The sequence below is a fragment of the Dendroctonus ponderosae genome, unplaced genomic scaffold (genome assembly GCF_020466585.1).
Source record: "Dendroctonus ponderosae isolate FM_Combo_2020 unplaced genomic scaffold, Dpon_F_20191213v2 Dpon_F_20191213_11, whole genome shotgun sequence".
Lineage (NCBI taxonomy): Eukaryota > Metazoa > Arthropoda > Insecta > Coleoptera > Curculionidae > Dendroctonus > Dendroctonus ponderosae.
The window spans coordinates 28,871-35,227 of NW_026017213.1; positions in this window are offsets into that span (position 1 = coordinate 28,871).

Sequence of the window (6,357 nt, forward strand, 5' to 3'; positions counted from 1 at the left end):
AATGCTTCGTTCAAGGCCAGACTTGTGTCGTTCTATTGGTGTACTAAGTAGATTTCAAAGTTGTGCAAGTGAACATTTGTGGATTGCCATAAAACCTGTGCTTAGGTATATTCAAGGGACTCTTGATTTAAGACTAGTCTTTGATACTTCTTTAAATTATGCTAGTGGTATTGAAGGGTATGCCGATACAGATTGGGCAGCAGATAGCATAGGTCGAAGATCAACCTCAGGTTATATATTGAAATTATACGGATGTACCATTTGTTGGTCTACAAGAAAACAGCCATCAGTAGCTTTATCTTCGATTGAGGCAGAATATGTTGCCTTGAGTTATGCTGTCAGTGAAGCTTGTTGGCTTAAATTTGTATTAAGTGATTTAATTGTTGTACAAGAGTGGAGTATAATATTTATGAAGATAACCAGCCAACTATTAAGTATGTAAGAATCCAGAATTTCACAAATGTTTAAAACATGTAGATCTAAAATATCACTTTGTGAGAGACAAGATTAAAGGGCACAATGTCCAGGGTGATTCACAACCTGATGTACGCAGAGCAGGGGCGTGCAGAGGACCTCAAAACAAATCGAGTCTCCATTTAAGTTTTTTTCGCAGGCTCAATGGTGAACAAGATTCGGTGTTACAGTTTCAAAAACATTTTGGTATTTTCTCTTTAACTCCTACAGTTTATGAGATATTTTGCCCACATTTTCAACGTAGCCTAATGTTTATCTGGGTGATTTTCCATGAATTTTTTATAATTTTGTTATGTCCTTTTGTCTACATTTTTCTGTGAAAGCTACAAGAGCAAGTTGAAGTTAAAATAGGGATGGCTGACGAGTTAACTTTAAAACTTATTTTTTTACTTTAATTTAATTTACAATAATTGAGGTTTATCGGCTGTAAGCTAATCCAAATAAAAATACACAAAAATTCAGCGAATATATCAATTTATCAGAAAATTATTTTCTTTCAAAGCACGCAAAAAAATTATACGAAAATGCATGGGAAATCACTTAGAAACCCTACATGGACTTATATTTGTGCAAATAACTCGGAAACGAAGGCAGATACGAAAAAACTACAAGAGATTAGAAAATCCTTAAATTGAACACCAAATTCAAGCATTTCTTCGGTCGAAGTCAGTGGCGCACCACAAAAAAGTTCGGGGCGATAAAAAGAGGTATGCCTCTAGAAAAAAGAACGCCCTGTAGATTTTTACAACTAGTTGCTTCACCTACGGGTAAAGGGTCTAAACGTTAGCCTACGTTAAAAATTTGATCAAAATATCTCATATCTCAACTGTAGGAGTTAAAGAGAAAATACCAAAATTTTTTAAAACTTTAGCACCCTGTATCTTGAGAAAAATACTTAAATGGAAACTCGACTTGCTTTGAGGCCCTCTACACGCCCCTTCTCTGTGTCCATAAGATTGTTAATCACCCTGTATATGTTATCTACATAAGTACAGTTGACCGGTTGGCTGATTTTTGCTAAGCTTTTGAGTTTTGTTTAGAATTAGTGCTTAGATCTTGATGAGTGATGTCACGTTTTAGTATTTCATCCATCTTTTGTTAAACGTTTTTAAAGTATTTTTCCTTACCTGAAATTTGATTTCATTTGCCAGCAATCCCAAAACAACCACTTGCATTATTTGAACTAATAAATAAGACACAGAAAACAGCGATTCTCCACTTCGCGCCTGAAATAAAACAAACCTTAAAAAACACTTGAATAAAATAGAAACTTTTCTAAACAGTACTTTCCTTAGATTTTCCGTTGGTTCTTCCCGAATTTACAGTGCAAAACGACAAAATAATTACTCGAAACTAGCCAAAGATATGAATTGAGTCAAGTAACACTAAGAGCGAAAATGCATCAAACTAAATAAAAAACAGAATAAATTAAGTAGAAATCCGAAAATTAGATTGAGAGCATAATTTTTTTACATCCACTTTCATTCATAAACTTACAGTGGTTAAATAAGTTGCCAGCGACGCAATATTAATGGAATTTAACAGAACATCCACCAGAACCACATATCTAATAGATTTGTTCACATCTCTAATAAATCTGAAAATGAAAATTGGTTTTGTGTTGCTGCTAAATAATAAACTTCGATTTCAATAGCATCTTACCCAATCACACGGCGATGGCTTACAATGATATTCTTAATATCATTGAATGAATCTTCTATATTATACGCGGGCCAGTCGCACCTACGTATTTTATTATGTTGAATTTTCAGCAATCTAACGGAATAAAGCATTAGGGCAACAAACATCATGCAGGTGACTGCAAACAGTAAGCCTCCCACTAAGGTGAATATACATTTTGAAACAACCGCCAAAGTTTTATGCTCTCTTTCATTATAAGGCAGCCAGATCGGAAACATGCTCCATTCTTCCTTTTCCTTTCCTTCTGAGATTAATAGAGAATTGTCCCCGTGAATCAAACTAGCTACACCTGCTGACATCAGGGCTACCGCTGTAAAAGTGCTGCTTAACAGAATGCCCCAATTCCATTTTCTGACATGTTTGACTTCATTTCGATGATCTGAGATTAGATGATGGTCTCCTGTAAGCCACAACTTCTCTTCTTCTTCTAGGATAGATTTAAATAAATCCGAAGCGTTACTGGTTTGATATATAAAAGTTTTGACCAATATAGGAGGGACCGTGAGCAAATACACTTGACTTGAGATTATATCTTCACTGTCAGCGCCTGTTGCCACAAACTGGATGAATTTGATGGTTACCAAAAAGGCAAATGTTAAACCAATGCCTTGATAAATGCATGCGTAGAACCAGTAGAACCGGTAGGTTCTGGAATTGTTTTTATCCAGCTTCCATGTTCCAGTGACTATCATCAATGGCTTCAACATGCCAAGCAGGCTTCGGTTTTCACTACACATTTCACAGCTTTATTATGTAAAACCTCGATTCCTACCGTGACCGCCTTCGAACAAAGCTTTGAAGCTTTTGTTTCAAACGTAATGTTTTGCTGAAAAATATATTTTATTTACGTGGGAATAGAAACGGATTATTAATTTTTAAAGCCTGTATTTACGGCGTTTACCCACATGTCTTTTCATTATTTATGTATGGACATTTGTTTATTTTAAAATGTGGGTTAAGTATACGTTTAAGAGCGACAAATCTGTGGATGATATTTTTCCTTAGTTCAGTTATTACTCTATATAATACTATATATACGCACCTTGCCAATGAGCACAATTTGGTGCTCAGTTAACACTTTCAGCGAACACTTTCTTGGAAGCGATTATGGAAGCTAATGCAGTTAATTTACCAGCAGTCCAAATGAATGGTCGTGTAGATTCAAAAGGGACACAAATATTTTGAGGTTCTTACGACAGGGAATTAAAATTTTGAACATTGAGCTAATTCCTTTAAATACAATTTTTTTCTTGATTTTTCTACATTTAACAGTGTACTTACTAGTAACAGTAGTATGGGCCTGGGTAACACTGTGTTGAGTTGCTGCCACTCTCCGAGTTAATGAGTTATAACTCATTGGTTAATCGGCTGGAATTTTTACATCTAAAAAAAGGTTATCAACATTTTTGTCCAAACAACTAGAAAAAAAGAAAACGCCACGAACAACTGTGCCAGTGCATTGTAACTCAGTATGTGGCTTGTAGCAGTACTGCGCCAACTCCTAAAAATTCACTGAGTGGCCTTTTCTGTGGATTGTTTGAAAATACCGTCTTTTTGGTTTTTGACCTAAAACGAAAAAAACTGAAAATTGTAAAGAACCTTAAACATTCTCCAGAGCAATTAGTGTAACGAGTTTTCCGAATAATTCATTATAAATTTTCCCTTGATCTGGATCAGAAAAATTGATTGGAGTTTTGTCAAGAATTCGAAGCAATAAAGGTTTTCAAAATTTTTTTAAAAAGCGGTTAAGCAAGCGAGTTTTACCATGAAATTTAATTTTTTATTTTTTTTTTATTTTTCACAGAAAATACCTGAAGATTGTCAATATTTTTAAGCAAAACTTTAGAAAAGAATTCGTTTTTTTTGTGTAGAAATAATTGGGTAAGAAAAACTTTGTTTGAACTGGAAAGATCTGAAATTTTAAAAAAACTTTAAAAATCTGCAGAAGGATTCGGTTTTTCAGAAAACTAATGATTTTCGAAAAAAACGGATACAATTTATTTTCGTTTTTGTCCCTAATTTGATGCTGAAACAGTTTTTGTAAAATTTGTTTCAAGCTATGAATTTTTGTTAGTTTTTCGCTTAACAGACCTCCAGATTGTCAGCATTTTGAAGTGAAACTTTACAAAATAGAACGTTTTTAAGTGGAAAATAAAGCAAGAAAAAATTAAGTCAAATGCCTTCTGCAAAAGTTTTTTTAGTCTACAGAGGCATGAGGGTGACGATATTCCCAAATAATTTATTATTAACTCGCTTATTCTGTTCTTTTTTTGATAAAAAATTATTTTATTTTTATCCCAAATTCGGAGCTGGAAAGGGATTTCAAAACTTTTTACAATACGACAAAGTTTTATTTCAGTTTTTTAATAAAATTTATTTAATAATTTTTTGCCGGATTTACCTTAAGTGAAACTTTGGAAAATAGGGAATTGGATATTCGAAGAAATAGTAATTTTTACTATTACGTTGAACATAGACTTACAACATACGCAACCTACCTTCAGTACACCTCCTATAGAGAAAAAGTTAGACCTGACAAAGGCTGACATAGACAAATTGAAACAACATATACATGACTACATTCAATCGCAAGCACAGCCCATTTCAATTGAAACCATACAATACAAGAACAAATTTCACTAGCCATAGGAACATTTAGCCCGGAAATAAAAAAAAATTTCTACCGACGCACTCTACCCAAATTCATCCCTAGACTCATAAAACATAAGAGAGCACTGTACAGACTATATACATACACCCAAAATAACGACCTAAAAAAGACACTGAGCCAACTCAACAGAAACATTAAAACTTTAATTGGACAATACCGACAAGACAAATGGCTAGAGACATATAAGAAAATACAAAAAGACCAAGGCAAAACATACTGGCGAAAAATTAAGAAACTAGCGCAGTACAAAAAAACTAACACTACGGACACAATTGACGAAAAAGGAATAGCACGTTACACAGACAAAGAGAAAGCTGACGCATTCGCCCGAAACTATCAAAAGGCCTTCAGCATATCGACAAACCCTAACTTCGACAATGACAACTGGAACATGACCAATGACTGGTACTTGAACTAGTTTAACAACCCACCAAACTAAACTTACAAACTAATCACAGACATAGAGTACGATGAAGCCCTATCACATACCAAAAACACAGCACCGGGAAAAGATAAAATAAAGGCAAAACTCCTGAAAGGCTTAACCCAAGAAACCCACAAACTCATCCTTACTGAAATCAACAACTACATCAGAAATAACAAAATTCCGAAAACATGGAAAAGTGGCGTCATAATTCCTATACCTAAAAATGGACGAGACGGTACACAACTGAAAAACTACACACCCATTACATTACTCCCTGCGCTGTGCAAAGTTTTGGAACACATACTTAAATAAAGACTCGAAGAACTGATCGGAAAACATATACCAACCTACCAATTCGGCTTCAAACAATATCACTCGACTATTCATCCGATATTTACTTTGACCAACAACATACAAACAACTCACCTAACTGACGGAAAGTCGGCATGTCTACTCATGGACATTAACAAGGCTTTTGATAGTGTCTGGCATAGGGGCTTACTATACAAACTCCACACACCACCATATCTACTACACACCATAAAGAACTTACTGGAAAACAGACAACTACAAGTTCGAATTGACAATACACTTTCCTTTTCTTTTTCCCCTGAACAAGGGCTCCCTCAAGGATCCCCGCTCTCACCCTTTCTCTACAGTATATACTGCCATGACATATACAATTACAACTTACCAGACAAAAATCGAATCGACAGAACGGCATACATATTACAATACGCTGACGACACGGCACTTATTGTACACGACAAAACTACTGAAAAAGCGACTGAAAGACTCCAAACACTAACAAACAACACAATGACATGGTTTTATAAATTTAGACTAACGCCAAATGCGACAAAAAATCAACTGGTGCTCACGAACCACAGACTCAACGCTGACTCCCCTACAATAACTACAGACGGTCAAACGACACACCCGAAAAACGACGTAAAGTGCCTTGGGATCACAATCGGCCACAAACTGAAATTCACTAAACACACACGAAACATCAGAACAGAAACGATAAAAAGAACAAAACACTTTCGATCACTAACATACAAGGACAAAGGAATTAGTACAA